Here is an 18379-nt window from a genome sequence, read left to right as displayed (position 1 = left end):
ACACTCCTATCAAAATTACGGCATAAAGTTTACGGAAAAATGGGTTTTAAGGATGCTCCACTCAGGGTGTCAGATACTTTATAGCGTAATTTGCAACGTAATTTTTTAGATGCAGTCCCTTTAATTATTCTCAAAATTTAAAAACAATGTTTAGGTATTTTTATTCGATGTTAATAGGTCTATTCCGTATGGGTGTTTTTAAGTTAAGCATAAAGACGCGTTTATAGTTACTTATGTGATGGATAAAAAGAATCTCATCATGCCAATAATACTTATAATACAAAAGCTACAGTAGCTTGTAGTGTTTTTACCATTACAAAAATACAATTCCAATTCATTAGTATATAAAACATGTTAACTTGGTTCTATGATTTAATACTTTTTCATAGATGAATCTTGACATTATCCATATGACTCTTCCCATATTTCAAACGTGATTTGAACTCGCTTACATTGAAAGTAATGCCCACTTCGATGTATGGTCCATATTGAACAGTTGACTCGCTATTTGTGACTGCGTCGTTGTCCCTTTCGTGCTGCTGCTTCTCGGTCTCATTTACACACTACGGGGTCTTGCAGACACACTCGACTGCTAATAGTAACACGGGAGAGACCGCACACACAAAATCAAGAACTTAATACAGCTCTCACGACAAACGCTCAAAACGCGGTGAACGTAATACGGCTTTCACCACACTCAAACTTAACACAGCTCTCCTGGCTTGTCACAAAACAATGAATCAACTAGTAGTATTCGTGCATCGAACTCCACCACAGATAAGAATCTGGTGGGGGAGTGTTATAGTTTGTCTACCACTACAAAAATACAAATCCAATTCACTAGTATAAAAGACATGTTAACTTGATTCTAGGTTGGCGTACCTTTTCATAGATGATTGTTGATAGTGTTGATATGACTCTCTCCACAAGCTTATAGAGTATGATTATGCAACATGTAAAAGATCCCTGGAGTGCCTTATTGGCTCTTGGCATTTCCGGCAAAATTAAATTCCTAGTGTACTTTAGCATCCAAATAAGAGTCTCGGTGCTGCCATCTAGTGTGGCAGAAACTAGACGTCCAAATTAACATGGCCAACGGTATCTCACCCATTGCGGTCCTGAAAGAGTGGATACCACTTCTGGAGAACTCACTAGGTTTGCTCATGTGTGCGCACTTGTGCAGCTCATTGGAAATAAAAAAAAATTTTAAAAAAACTTAGAGATATTTGCATTGTTATTAATATTAATACTTGTTTTACAAAAATTTTCCTTTTTAACACCTATACCAGGGGTGGCGAACCTTTATACACCAACGTGCCATTTTCTCTAAAAAAAATTGCTTAATGAGGTCATAGACGTGCCGTCAAATAATTTTGACTTCGTGATTATTGGGAAAATAATAATACATACTAAATACTATCAACTCAAAACTCTTTATTTACATTGAAAAAAAATACATTTTGCAATATCTCAGTTATACGCGTAATTCAACTTTCAAGTAACATCAGTGTGACTTCTGTTGTTGCAGATTAGATGACAAATAACTTATATTAGATTGTAAGATGTTAGTTTAAGCAGGACTGTTAATTTTTTTCTGCTAGTTATTTATTGTTAGCTTGTTTTTTATGGTTATTAATTGTTTTTTTAGCATTAATTTTAAATTTTTTTATTAATATTGTTTGTTATTCTGTTCATTTTTCGTCAATTTTAATGTAATTGTTATATATGCTTCAAAGTGTAACAACAATTGTGATCGGTGGAGTGCCCAAAATATTGTGTCGCGTGCCATAAATGGCACGCGTGCCATTGGTTCGCCATCCCTGACCTATACTATTACAAAACATTTGTTCTCTTTCGACTAAAATGGTTTAACAAAAAATATTTCACCATGGTAGTAATCCACGTAATAAACTATTCGTCTCTTACGATGATTTTATAATTATTTCAATTATTATTATACGCAGCGAGCGTTTAAAGTTAGTTTTTTTTTCACCTAATCACTTAAAGCATTAAAAATATTTTTCTTTTGCTGACACAAATTCTTTTTTTAAGAGAATTAAAACGCACGAGCAATACGTGTAATAAAACTATCATGCCTAAAATGAACTTGTTGTTGTTGTTTCTAATACCACTTGCCACACTAACAAGCCTGCTTGGTGAAACCGAGCAAATTTAAGGCAGAGGGTGCGTTTCTTGTTTTTCAGTGGAGCCATTTACGGCCAAGAATTCGTCTTCAGTCACACACACGTCACACCCGTTTATAGGGCGGACCCATTCATACATCCATTCATTCATCCACAGATCGTAATTTTTGACGATCGAATACCCCCAGAGGTGTTGATTTGTTATGGGGACATGGAGGACTTTGCGATTCGACAAATTTAACGTACATCAGTCACCATTTACTACACGGGAAGTCTTCGGCCGGCGGGGTTCGAACCCACGAACACTCGGACATGGGCCCAGCGCCCTACCGACCAGGCTATCCCGGCAACAAATGAGCTTATGGATCATATAAAGCTTTAAAAGAATTTTTTTCTCACAAAAGTAAATTTTAGTTTTAATCTATCTATTAAAAATAAAAAACCTGCTTATTTTTTTTTACAAATATGGATTATGTAATAAAAGAAATCTAAATATACAGCTATACAGCTGTTATCTCTAAAATTCCGCTTATGATTATTTTAAATATTCGTAATTTTAGGAAAACAATGTTAAGGGTATCATCTTAATCAGATCATATCTACAACACCAAGAGATCTTATCAATAACAAAAATATATTTTTATCTACAACAAATAAACGTAATATAAATAAAAGTTATGATCTAAGTTATACGTACTAACAACATACTCATTAAAACTATAATCCCTTAAGATGAGCTTATTATTTAATGGCCATTTATGTTGTGATTAATTCGATTTAAAAGACATTTTACCGCCTCCTTTTAAGTGAAAGTGATTTAATTCATTTCGAGAACATGCTTATAACAAAGAATCAAGGTAGACATGATTCAGTACAAACACCTCAAAGTTTAGCCTTAACCTCCATTCTATGATGAATTACTCTTTTTTCATCTTTTTCTGTTAAATTTATACCTTATGGGGTTTTCGTCAGACGATTTTCAATGTTACTACCAAGCCCTGAAACTAACTCCAGTAGCTGAAGTGCTATGAATTTAAGTTCTTTTGTGTGCGTGTGTTTGACCCTGATCTCTTCTTTGGTCTTTCCACTTGCGAAAGTGCCCAGTTTGTTGGAAGAAAATAAAAAACTTAAACTTCATGATGAGTAGGAAAAGCAACCACAAAATGTTTTGTTATTGACTACCCAATTTAAAATATTTCGCAAGATTGTTTTCGTATGAAAACAGGCCTTAAGGTATAATGGCGTTATGTTCCTCAAACCTGCCAAATAATTAATGCAATCGAGCCGTTATTTATAATAATGAAAGGGAAAGTTTTTGTGCCTGTCTGCATATTATAATACCAGGGCCATTTGTTCTGGGGCATACACTGTAAAAAATCCCAGATCAAATTACGGTAAAAATACCGGCATCGTCCAAAAAATTCATTTTGTATTAAAATCCATTTTCACCGCAAAATTTGACTGTAAAAATTACGGTACATCAAATTTTTTGTTACGTACTCGGAGAAAAAAATTACGGTAAAATTACCGGACTGTATGGTAATGACATTTCTAGAATTAAAAGAAACATAATTCTGAATAATAATACCATAATATACGGTAAATAAACAATTTATATCGTAATTTTTCCGTTCATAAGGGCTTACCGGAGGCGTATTGACAAAACATACCGTAGATTATAAAAGGGTAGGCGAAAATTTCTATTGGCGTTGAAGGAGCTCCTCGCAAATCGCCAAACAGCTGTGTGCTTCTGTTTTTGTTTTGTTTTCGGTATCACGTAACATTCAACAAGTTATATATGGAAGCGGATCTTCCAAACAAATTCTCAAATATCATCACCAAAAATGATGGTGAAATGATGCAAATCCGCTCTTCCATATTATATCTTTATATATANAATTCTCTATTCAAATCATAATCACAAATCTCATTTACACACTTAAATACAAAATTTAAATTCAAACTGAAAGCTTTGCAACGCACGCAGGGTACAGCTAGTATGTATATAATATAGAACGAAACGAACTTTTATTATTTTAAATTGTTTAAGTTACGAGAATACGCGGGTCTAAAACAGTTGATTATGCATTACTAATCAAATAGTATTAACCATCATTTAGCTTGTTGATGACAGTTAAATACAGTAGTTTTTCAATGTCCTGAGCCTGTGAATTTGTTTCTGGAAAAAGTATTTTTTTATCGAATTATTTAAACTAAAGGTATAGTGATCTTTAATAAGAAATTCATATTATTTTCGACTCCTTTTTTAATAAGACATTTTGTAACGATATTGTTTATATGACAGCAAATATTATGAGTAATATTTCTTTGTACAGCAAATTTAAAATTTCTTATAATAAATATTTCAAGATGAGAATGATCTCTTTTTTTTCATATCTTTGGCAATTTTTTCTAATTTACGGATAATGAGAAATTTGAAACTAACAACATTAAGGTTATTTACTCGTTTGTCTGATTTTAATGATTTACTGCAAATTCTAAAGGTATTTAATGTTGGAAATTCTTAGAGAATTGTTTTAATATTTTATGCTCAACGAAGATGCCATCAGAAATTTGGCACTTCCAGATTACTTTTAAATAGAATAAGGGAAAGGATCGATGTGGTGAAAACTCGGAGTACAGGGGACTCTTTTCAAAGTACAGCTGGTGCTTACATTTCTAAAACCTCCAGAGGTAAAATTAAAGTTCAACCTTCGTCAATAAGCCGTAGAAGAGTCAGAGTTACTAGGGGTAGCTAGAGGATACCCTCTGAGCGTCCACCAGTTCGTGAGCAGCACTCAAAGAAAAAAAGAAAAAGAAATCTCGCTGAAAATGTGAGAAAAAATCAAAGTAGTGCTACATCGCATTAGAAAATTTTAATTATGTTTCACTATATATATATATTTTAATTATGTTAGTTTTTTAATTATATTATTTATATTATATTAATTATATTATATTAATTATATTACTATATTAATTATATTACTATTATATTAATTATATTATATTAATTATATTACTATTATATTAATTATATTATTTAATCATGTTATCTTTTTTAGTTATGTTATTTTTTATTTATGTTATGTTTTTAATTACTCAAAACATTTAATTGATACGTATGTATGTTACGTATAAACCTGCACGCAATATTTGTAAATGATAAAATATATTTTTGAAAATGTGCATTGTCTAGCAATTGCATTTATTATTCTAATATTGAAACAGTATAAAGGTATCTATGACCTCCGTAATAAATGAAGTACTTACGAACTTTTATGTATATTAAGGAATTGAATCAATTTTTCACGTTCCTTAATATACATAAAAGATGTAAACTTAATATACATATTAATATACATTCTCATCCCATTGAAAAAAAAGTAATTTAATAAATATTTTTTTTTCCAATAAATGCTTCTAGTAATAAAACAAACGCGACATATGTCATTGAAGAAACAGCGTACATCCCTTCATTTGCATATTTTTTCCTGCTTGAAATTATTTCACATATTTCTTTTTTCGCTAGCATACATCCGATTACCTTAAAATTTTAAAAATATCTATTTTTTTATTTGCAAGAAAATTTTACTTTAAAAAACGTGATAACAGTTTTAAATACTCTACATTTTTTTTCTAGTAAATAATATGTGTTTGTTAATTTCTAAAAAAAAATTTTCATGAAAAAGTTTACATTATTCTTTTATCAAGATTGATTTAACAGTATCACCAAAATATCACTAAATCACTAAATATCACTAAAGCTCACTATATCACTAAAATAAAACAGGTTATGCTTTCTTACAATAGCGTTATTAATAATTAGCGTTATCAATAATTCTTCAAAATAGCGTTCCAATAAAAAAAAATTTATGATTGGTTCATTAATAAATAATTTCTATTTCTTCGCAAACACAATTTCTTGAAAAAAAATTTAAAAATTAAATCTATTATATCCAAAAAGTAGATCATTTTAAAAAATATAAATTATTGCTTTTAATAAAATATAAATACAGACTATTTGTAAAGTGATCCTATCAATAAAAAGGTATTATTTTCTTTTTTATTTCTCTACTAAAAGGAATTAATGAGTTATTTTTATTCATCATGGCTAGTCGAGGAGGAGAAAAAGAGAATATCGAATCACACTGTTTAGGTTAATGTAATTTTCGTTCTCCCACCACATTCACGCGTAATCCATCGCCAATTCCACCTGCAATCGCCAAGTTTATTCTACGGTATGTTTTGTCAATACGCTTACCGGAGATTCTGGTTTTCAAAATTATCATACTTTTTGCCGCACATTTGGTAAACATAGTCAAAGCTGAAAAGTAAGTTTAACTAAATAAATGGTTGTTATGACATGCTGCGAGGTATTCGCGATAAAAGCACCAAATTTTACCACATTTACCAAATTTTATCACATATTATAAGATCATATTTTATTGTTGATTTTACCAAAATCATTACCAAAGCGCTTCGGTAAAAATAACCGAGTCTTTAGATGTTTCCATAGAGCCAGAAACATGGTAAATTTTGCCATATTTTGGTAGTTTTGACCATATTTTTTTCTCAGTGTAAAATTTTACGTTAAAAATGTTTTTTTACGGTAAAAGGTACTGTCAGCTTGAATGCCGGTATTTTTTATCTAAATTTTTAACAGTGTTAATTTTCGACCAAATTACCGTTCCGATGTAATTACATGCAAACACTATTGTCTCCCACTAGACGGTGATGACCTTTAGCACTAGATCATTATATGGTAGGCCTAGAGTTATTGGACATTTTAATTGTGTGAGAGATTTCTGGAGGTCTAGAGGGTCATAAACAAACTTTAGATGAAATTGGTATTAAGTAAAAATTATTTTTAATTAATTAATTAATTATTAATTAAGTAATTATTAATTAATTTATTTCTTGTTTATTATTAATTAATTACTTATTAATTACTTTATTACTTTATCAATTATTAATTTATTTACTAGATTTATTAAAGTAATTAATTGTTATTAACTACGTAATAAATTTTTTAGTGTGTTTTTGAAAAGTTATTTACGCTTCTAACTCTGCGTAATATAAATAAATTCCAGTATAATTTTTTTCTTGAACTTCTCAATGATTACAAAAAATACTATGATAACCACTTAAAGATTTAAACGTTGAACGGTGCCAGGATTTTTGCATAAATTCATGAATTTGAAACTCTCTTCGGAAATTTTCCTAAATTTTACCCAAAAGATTGTAACTTTAACTTAATTGAATATATATTTTTTTAGCCAAAAATTTATAATTCTAAAACTTTAAAGCATTTAAATTTTCGTTTGCGGTTACTTTAAACTCTTTTTATATGGAAGATTTAAATATATCATAATGCTAATTTATGCATGCAATTTAAGTGCATTTTCTTCCTTTTTTTTTAATAATTCAAAGAGAAATTACAATTAATTTTGGATTTCTTATTATTAACTAATAAAATGTAACTATCTGATTAGATTAAGTAGTTTCACCTAATATTAGATGAGCTGAGAAACACGGAAATGATTGATTTCAGGTCGACCTGATTACATTTAATATACGGCAACACTTATTACACATATCTGTTTTTAAAAATTAAGGAAAATTATTGAGTAAGTCTGGATTAGATGACCTCAGAGGAGAGATAGCCATTTTAAATATCTCCGATATTTTTTTATATTTTGCAGTAAATGTAGTTTCCTACGAATATAGTTTAACTCTCTTATAAATTTGAACAAAGTATTGCTTTTCGAGATAACGAAAGGTATATACAATTTAAATGTTTATTTTATTCAGGGCATGTAAAATCTATAAATTTATATTACGGAACATTCTTCAGTTGTAGCTTGGATCTCTGTAAACAGCACATCTTTATATCTGTACATTTACATTGAGAACTTTCTCAATTATAGTTTTGGTGCTATGTAAGAGACAGTCATCTTCACATTTTTTTCTTGCTACTTTACCATTTTAACCGCTTTATTAATGATGTATACGTGATGTTATGGTTCATCTTTACATCTAAATGCCTTCATTTATAAATCATGTTAGTATATTATGTTCCATATTTCATTGTGCTGTATTGCTGCTAGAGTTGACCATATTCCATACTGAACTTTTCTTTTTAACTTTAAACTGACACATTTGATTTATTTATTTCATACACATGCTAATTTTTGTAACACCATAATTGTCTAGTTAATACTTTTTATATTGTTTTATACATTTTTATGTGCACTATAATGTGTGTCAATTTCTTTTAATTCTGTGCATAACTTTTTGATTTATGATTATTTTTGTGATTTTTTATGAATTTATGATAACCAGTATAATTATACCTATATTGATTTTATGTGTTTATCTAGATAGTTTTTTATTTATTTTGCAAGACAACGTTGATTTTTTTTCGAACTGCATTCGTTTTTGACCTACACAGTGGGTAATCCTGGGAATATGTGTCCAAGTGTCTTGAAGTGTGGGCAGTTTGTTCGAAAGAAGATTTTAGTCTTTCCTGATGTCAAACATTTTTTCCAAAAATTTCAGTTAGTCCATTCAGGAGGGACGATTGTAAAATGCATTTTTTCATTAGTATTGCATTACACCAGCAGTTCCAAAATGGTGTTCCGTGGAGCCCTATTGTTCCAAGGACGAGTTAATGGGGTTCCACCAGCTAGCATTTTTTATACCAAGTGATAATTTTCGAAACCTCTGATTATATTTAGATCCAACCTGTAATTCATAATTTATTTAATGTTCCAGTTGCCCTTATAAAATCATTTCCAGTAAAATGCCAATGAGATAGAAAAGTCATTTTTTAAAAGAAAATATGATATTTCTAATATTATTAATTTTATTAAAAAATAACAAGTATTTATGAAATATTTCATTAATGCTTCCTATCACGCTTTTCAAAAAAAGATGAAATAACTGAATTTTTTTAATGTTTCCCTAATAACCATTTTCAGCGTTTATAGCAATTCCTTTCAGCTTTGAAGTCCGAGTAAGCCATTGTTTGAATTTTTTATTCATTTTCGGCTAATTTTATTTTATCCAATTCATGACTAGACTAGACTAAACATTAAAGCAACCGAACTAAAAATTTGACTGCTGGAAATAATACCTAGTTTAAGATCATTAATGATATAACGATAAAAAAAGAAAGTCTTCATCCCTTAAATAAATATTTTTAAAAAATCAATCTTTTATGTGGTAATGCGTTACCTTAATACACTTTATAGTTGCCTTAATACACTTTATTTATAAAGTCGAGTTTCCACCGAAAGTCGTTTGGTTATATTTTGGGTTCCATGGCCGATGGGAACCTTTGCTGTAACTATTTTAAATAGGATATTAGCTCTCTTTGAATAAATTTGTAATTCCTTGAGGGTTTATAGCACGTTTTTTAATAATTATTTATCTTTCATTGGTCATTTCATGCGGTAAAAACAACGTGGAAAGATACCCCAGTATTAATTGCTCAAAAAATATTTTAAATCATTTGTTTATTTCATATGTGCTTACGCTTTTGAAGTGTTATCCTATAAACATAAATGTAAAATTATTGGTAATTGTTATAAGCAAACTATGAAGTGAAGTGCAAAATTGATGGTGAATATTTTAGCAAACTTGACTTGTTCGGGAATAATTACATTGCTTTTAGTGTTGAATAATACTGAGTCTACTCCAAGAGATTCAGCTCCTAAAGTCCTACCCCAAGAGACTAAGAGTGAGTTAAAATTCTTAAAACTTGTTTCTTCTAAACTAATAATGTAAAGTTCCCAGAAAAGGCAACAAATAATAGCGATGAAAAATATTGGAATTATTTTAGCTTATTTTAATAGTGGTAGTATATGCCTTCTAGGTTCTCTATAATTGCGTATTCTTGAATAATATAGATTTATTATTGACTTTTTGATTTACATTATCCATACGCAGAACAGGTCTTCAGGTAATTAATCATAAAATGAAATAATTAAATGATTATTAGTTGATAGATGAAAATAATCTTAAAGTTCTTAGATAAAGGAAAAATAATAACCTCGCTTACAACGGTATAATAATGTCGTGAAGCAAATTAGTAACATTAATTTGGAGATAAATAATTATTTAATTGTAAATTTAGATGAAAAAACCAGTTTTCAAAGCAATTTACTGGTTAAAGTTTTGAAGATTTCATAGAATTAAGCGCTTGCACGTGCATTTCACGTGAATTTAAAAAGAAAATTTTTGACTGATTCCAGTTTTATGTTTTGATATTAACGCTAGATAAATTTGTGTCGACACCTAAAATTATTTTTTTTTTTGCTGGCATTGCATAATTATGTTAAAATAAAAATGAAGCATTTTAAGGAAAAGTACGTTATCTCACGTTTATGTAAATTAATATTGTTATTAAAATTGTAATTAATATTATATTGAAAATGTAGTTATTAGAAAAAAAGTTTTTTGAAAACAATATGCATTTTACTTTATTTCAAATTAAAACAAGATTATTAATTATACGCAAAGTAAAAATAATAATACTTTTTTTCCTAGAAACTAATTTCAGTCATCCATGATATTTTTTACGTTTTCTTATATTCTATCGTCCCGTGTATGTTGATTAATTGAAGCATACATTAAAACACTATAGCTGCAGATGTACGAATTTTTACCCCTACATTTTCGGGCAAAGGAGATTTTATTGCTTGCAAATATCCCAAGCATTGTTAAATTGATTTAAATTTAAAAGAAAAATTATAATTAAATCGTAAAGGGACAATAGACTTTTAAAATGATTATTTTATATATTTAATAAAATACAAAAATGCAAACAGTTTCATAAAATTATCGAAAATGCATGTAGATGTTAATAAAAATATACTTTCAAATGGATGAAATTTGAAAGACATGTATAATTTTTTAAATGGTTGAGTTTTATTAAAGCTTTGGTCTCAGTAACGATTTAAAACAAATGTCATTCCAGAAATCTTTAGATATGAATTAGAACTATAGAATAAAATCTATCTCAGATAAAATTCTTATTTCCAAAAAACTCTACTTGAATTATAAATTTGCCAGCAACTTTGGTTGATTTTTAATGTTACTTATTTTTACACATTTTATAAGTTACTTATTTTGAATTTTAAATAACCAAAAGAAGAAATATCGAGTGATTAACAAGTAGAATTTATAATAAATGATATCGATGTTTTACAACAATATTTAACGTATTTTAAAAATGCTAAAATTGTCTTTATTTAGATTTTAATACTTTGACACGGAAGTTTAAATAAATATTGTGAAAATTGATAGTTTTAAATGCCACTCCAGCTTTGCTTTAGCCATTTATACGTAAGATGTCAATTGGGTATTTGCAACCCAAGAAGAAGTAAAGTGATAATGCCTAAAACAGATTTAATTGGATACCCGTGAGTGACGTCATGCGTGTATGTCGAGCCTGATTGGCTTCTGAATCGACAAATGATATGATTTACCTACCATGATGTCACTTGCAGATATTCAGTTGTTAATCTTAATTGCATTTTACTAAAACTACAAAATATTACTTTTTAAGTACAAAACACAATGATAATCAATTATTATAATGCAGATAACAGCATTCTATCAGTGTAGGTATATTAGTATGGGAAAAAATAATTTTTGATAGTAGACTTAAAGGTTATATTCAACATAAATATATGCAAACAAGTTAAGCCTGAAGGAACGTTATAACCTTATACTATCCCTTCCTACCTTGTATTTCCGTTCCTAATTTAATTTTTCAATAAAATTTAAATATTGTATGTTTCATTATAGCTGTTAACGAAGCTCAACTCAGTTACCAAACTAAACCTTTGAAACTCAGTTACCAAACTAAAATTTAAAATATACCGTTGTTTAAACGATAACGTTCCTACCATTTCAATGGAAACTTTATTTTAACCTAGTTCGACGCAAGAAAATTCAGTTGAAGCATATCAATTAAATGCTTCAACCTAATTATCGCATAATCAATTGCAGACATTGATAGTGCATCTTAAGGAAAGCTGCATGTATTTCAGCTGTTTGCTGTTTCAAAAATTACAGTTGTTAAAAAAAGAGGAGATTCAGAAGCAAATGATTTTATTCTTTAACTATTTGGCATTATTTTCGAATAAGTAGTCCCAAAATGGAAACTCTACAAGGTTGAAGATAAACTTGTAAAAAATGTATCACAGAGCTGTGCAAAGCAAAATTTATATAGTTCAACAGTTGCACATAGTTTTGGAAGATCTCAAAAATGTACGAATTTCTTTTATCAGCTGCATTACTTTATTGACAAATTATTTAATAAAACTACTATTTTCTAGTAGGATTGCAAATCAAATAGCTATTTCTTAAAAATGACGATAAAATCGTTTTGTCCCTGTAGACAAACAAAATTGATTGTTTTAATTTCAATTTTACGAATAAAAGATTTGTCCTAAAAAAATTATACTTTATAAAATAATAAGCACACATATAAAAATATACCTAAAGATATATCTTCAATCGGCAAAACAATGAAATCTGAAAGTCAAGAGAAAACATATGTTAAGATTTTAACTATTTAATTTTGCCAGAAGAATTGGCGGATAGCTTGCTGTTGTGCATCGTACACGCGAAAGAGCATAATAAAAAACTCGGAGATCAGGTTGTAAAATAAAAAAGCGAACACCCTGGATAGCTTTTTATCTAATGATCAGATTTTCCCAAACTAAATCAATCTTATTGATTCATATGTATTGCCTCGAATATGTCAACTAGTTGGTCCGCTCAATATTTTAAGTTAAGAAATCAAGCACAAAAACATACTTTCTATGAAAAAAGATGCCTCTTGCTCGAGGCATTAGTATTCCTGACCCTCGAACTATAGGAGAAAGACGAAATTTTATTCATTTTATAACCGTCGTTGCGTAGCCGACTCAATTTTGGGTTTAGACGACTAATGTTCAACTTAATAGCCTTATAATTTTGAGCCCAATTCAGAAGACAAGGGAACTCCTGGATCAAGTATTGGAGAGAAATTTGCCTTCATGGAGGACTTTTTGATGGAACTAACCGCTATTTACGTTACATGAAGAAGAAAATCACGAAGATCTTCCAAGGTTAGCCTGACGGTAAGGGGACTCTAACCCATGATCCATCTACCACTGAGGATATTTTAAGTCAACACTGTGGTCGATGCGAGCCAGGTGCCAAAATTTTATCGACCAGCCATCCCTGGTATATGAACCCATTGGAAGGCGAATGCTGTATCTCCTAAGCCACCACGGCTCAAAGCTGAAATTTGGAAAAGAAGGTACTAATAGTTCCAATTTAAAGCATTCAGAAAGTGTAACTTCGAAACACGTGTTTTTTATTTGTTTCTGTTTTTTTTAAGTATTACGAAGTTAACGATATGTACAAAGTTGTGGTTTTAAGTTAGCAATGAATACTTTTTATGAAATACAAATTTCGCTTGATCTAGTTTATTTGGTTATTATTAATAACCGATGGTAACTATTATATAAATATCCTATTAGTGCATGTTGGGGAAAATATCAGAAAAGGAAATATCGGGCAATGGCACTTAAACCAAAAAACACCATTACCAGACAAGTGTGAACCAGGTGATGGCGTATATATACCCCTACCTTTTCTTTTATCCCGATAATAGTTAGCAATGCACGGCAAATATAACATAACAATAACCACTTCACTATAACCCGTATTCAATTCTCAGAAATTTTCGCGAATGTATCTTTAAAATGTCGTTAAAATAAAAAATAAAAATTATAAAAGCAATATGTCAACATATCAACTGCAAAAATATAAAAAATATTATTTTTTTACAGAATTTCTATTTGAAGCACATTAGTTGATTAAAAAACTCCATTCACTTCACAAAAATATACAGATTGGAAATAATGGTAGACATGTTTTAAGCTCTCAAAAAAAGGCGCGCATTTTAAAGACTCGAAAATGAGTCTTGAAAAATGGGTGCCTATTTTTGAGCACCCATTTTCCATGACGGCTCTCATTTCAAATCTATATTTTTTTCAAGTAAATAAAAAATTTTATCCAGTAATTTCTTACTGATTCAGTTCCTTGGGACTATTTATTTAATTTAATTTTATTTTAAAACCGTCATTGAACAGCAGATCTAATTTTGGGTTTCTGACTACCAATGTTAAACTTCGTAGCCTTGTAATTTTGAACCCAATCCAAAAGATAAGGGAACTCCTGGATCAAGTATTGGAAGAAATTTGTCTCTCTCTCTCTCTCTCGTTCTCTGTTACTCTCACTCACGCACATACAATATGTGCTTCAGATCTTTTCAGTTTCCATTTTCAGAAACAATCTATGCTCCAAATACTTTCACTTTCCTTCAGTAAATTTCAAATTCTCAAAAGAATTCAACGAAACGAAAAATCTCGAAGAAAGACCTGTTAATGTATCACTAGTTCCGTTATTCTGGATTTTTCACGTCCGGCATCCGGGGAGGGGTTGTTTTTTTTTTATCTGTACTTTATGTAACTCTAGTTATTGCATGGTACGAAGCATATTGATGATATTGAAGTTTAGTTCTATTGCAAGAAAATGCTGCAACACGGAGGAAATCTTTAATGAAAAATTCTATTTCATCTCCGTAGATCCTTTAACATTTTAAGAACAGAAAAAAAAAGTGAGTTCCGGAAGATTAAGAATAACCCATGAAGCTAAAAACTAAACTAAACTCAGTGGAACGCCAGCCCATAGAGGGCCAAGCCCTACTGGGCCAAGCCCTACTGGGCCCATCTCAGTTTTCTTGACCTTGGGCGCTGGGGTGCAGGAGCAGATGTTCCGGTCAGGTGGTCAGCCGAACGCGCAACCCCCAGTGTTTAGTTACCAAGCATGCTTGGTACTCATTTATCGACCCACTGAAGGGATGAAAGGATGAGTCAACCTTGCCCGGCCCGAGGATCGAACCAGGGACCTGTAGCACGACAGCGCGAAGCGCTACCGCTCTGCCACCAGGCGTCAAACCATGAAACTACATGGTGTTAAAAAGTTTGGTAAAATTGCCCTAGTGTAAGTAAAAAAAACATAGCCCTGCTTTATAAAATCACAATACACACCATTTAAACCATTCATTTGGCAATTTTCCCCTTTATATTATAATGATTTACCGGAAAGAAGAATGTTTTTGCTTCATACAGTTTCCATACTCAACAAATAATCACATTTTAAAAAATTTGAAACAAAAACAAAAGCTGATATTTTTTTATACTACCCCTAAATAAAATAGAAAATGTATGTCAAGGCTCGATGTCTTTTTTGTGAAGAATTATCTTTTTTATGTTGTGTTGACAAAATATTAAAAAAGAACTTTCAAATTTGTTTTTGAATTACTATATTATAATAACACTGTAAACAATGTTGTTTCACTCATTATTGATGTTGACACCGAGATTAGTTCAATCAGTTTACGAACTTAACTGTGATTTTATTAGTTCCTCAAATGGGGAAACAACTTTTCCATTGAAGGCAACTCTTAGCCTAAATTGTTTTCTTTTTTTTGACGAAAAAAAACTCGTTCCTGTCATCTAGTTCTTTCTTGACAGAAACACACGTGTGGAGAAAACGTGTGTCTTGGTTTATTTCCTTTACTAAACATGTGTGTTACAACCTGCCATAAAACTCACTTTTTAAAACTATGAAACTATTTCCAAAACACAAATCAAAATACGATTCTGAGATTGAAAAAGGAAATTTTTATTGCAGAAAACACTTTCAAAAACAGTAAATTTACTTTCAAATTATAATTTTATGTCTTTTTAAAACCTATTGAAAATTTAAGTGTTGCAAAAATGATTTGTATAACAAAATCGATTCCGTCGAACTTTACAAGATTTATTATTAAAAATTGTTTCTGCTCTGACTATTTGTTTGAATATTGTATGATCAATATATGATATTTGTATGATCAATAAGAAAGATAGTCAATAGTCAATAGACTTTTTCTACCCAATGGAGCTCAAATAAAATATCGTTTAATAATAAAGAGCTCTGCGATCACTAACCTTCATGATTTTCACACAGTCATCTTAGTTTTTTTTCTCTAAGTCGATATTTTTTTTAAAATATCATTTAGTTTATAAACTATGTCATTATTATTATATTACAAGAGGCTGCATTCCCTGTTCGCTTCGCTCATCAACTCCCGTAACTGCATCTCATTAATCATTGCATCGTTGAAGGTCAAAAGGGAAGAGCGGCTAATGGCCATTTTTGTATTGGATTGCCATCGATTGTTCTTTGACGATGACTAAAGTTTGACAAATCGATAACATGGAAAATCAGACCTCCCGAGAGTTATTACTCATTGAAGAAGGATCGTACAGTGGAAAAATGGAAAAACAGTTCCTGCGCAAATACGGTTTTTCTCAGAGTCACAGCTTTCATGTACAGAAACCCTTTTTTCACTTGATCTTCTTCTCTTTTTTTTTTCTTAAAAGTCGATAAAAAAATATCATTTTGTTTAGAAAATATATAATGATTATAATTTCTTGTAAGCATATTATAATAATTTCCAATCGTAAAAAATCGTAATCGAAAAAAACTGAATCGTAACAACTAATTGCAAGTAAGTTTTCATTTCCATAAAAAGCAAAATTATTCTATACGAATACTTAACGTATGGAAATTATACAACACTACCTGAACTATCATTTATGATTACATAATAAGATGAATCTAAATAAATACTTAACGTAAAACTATTTAACACTACTTGAACTATTGCTTAAGGCACCTTAAGAAAACGAATTGTTTTTGATAACTATTTAGAAATATCGAATTCAGAAATACAATAACTGTTGTTGTTGTTGTTGTTGTTGTTGTTGTCGTCGTAGGACATTAAGGCAAAGGGTGCGATTGTTCTTGTTTAAGAGTGGCTCCATCTATCGCCAAGAATTCGTTATCTGCTACGTCCATACGTCACACCCGTTTATAGGGTGGATCCATCCATTTGATCGCAACATCCACAAATCATAATTTTGGCCTGATCCAAAGAACTATCAGTACCCCCAGAGGTAAAATTTGGTAGAATAACATGTAGAACTTTGCGACCTGACATATTTAACGTGCACCAGTCACTTTCTATTACATGAGAAGTCCTTGGTAAGCTGGATTCGAACTCCAGTTTTCACAAACGCGAGTCCAGCGTCCTGCCAACAAGGCTATCCCGGATAATTACTAAAAATTAAATACCATTTCCCGGAAATTACGATTTCAAATACAATTTATAAATAGAGAAATACCAGAGTTTTCAGTGTCTCATTAGAGAAATATATATGTAGATGTTCATCATTACAAAAACACAGTTACTTGGATTTCAAAATAATCAAGTGTACTTGAAAAAAATATTAAACTTAGTAGAAAGAAACCTGATTGCAGATTTGACGTGAAAATATGTAAGATCAAAAATATCATGCAACAGACAATTAAAAAATTTGTTCCCCCATGTTATTAAGAACGAACAATTTTACTGCTTAATATTTAAATTCTCTATCTCGAAAACAAATTGATTTTTGTCTCTTTTTTTTCATTTGCGAAGCAATAAAAAATTTCAATATCATTAAAATAATTTTCGAACTGAAACAGTAGTTTTAGTTTTAATAAAGATGATTTCAGAATTTTTTTGTTCGAAGTATTCTTCAGGATATAAAAAATAAGAAGAAAGATAGTTCTATACATTTAGTTTTATAAAAAAAAATTTTTTTTTTAGAAATGTTCTTTGTTTGGAAATTTGTGAAAATATCCATTTTGCAGGAACCAATTGATTTTTGCATTTATTTTAAAATTTCTCTTTCTGGTAAATAAACTTTTCCCCTTTAGCTCTTTTTTCTTTTTTCAAAAAATAGTTTTCTGGGTTTAGAACTAAAAATCTTTTCTTTCGGAGTTCACAGAAATTGAAATTATTTTTGATTTAAACTGTTTTTATTCATTTATATTTAGACTTAATTCTTTATTTTATACATTCAATATGTTTTATGTGCGTTTTTTCATTTATTTATATATTTAATTTTATTTATATATTTAGTTTTATGTATTTATTTTATTTATTTAATTTTATTTATTTATTAATTCATTTATTAATTTATTTATTAATATATTGATTGCAAATTTAGGATAAGACCTGTGATTTTGGCACAACATAAGATAAAGTAAGTAAATATATCACATTTAAATCA

Source organism: Parasteatoda tepidariorum, chromosome 4, assembly GCF_043381705.1.
Source record: "Parasteatoda tepidariorum isolate YZ-2023 chromosome 4, CAS_Ptep_4.0, whole genome shotgun sequence".
In the NCBI taxonomy this organism is placed as follows: domain Eukaryota; kingdom Metazoa; phylum Arthropoda; class Arachnida; order Araneae; family Theridiidae; genus Parasteatoda; species Parasteatoda tepidariorum.
Note: the sequence above shows the minus strand (reverse complement) of the source record.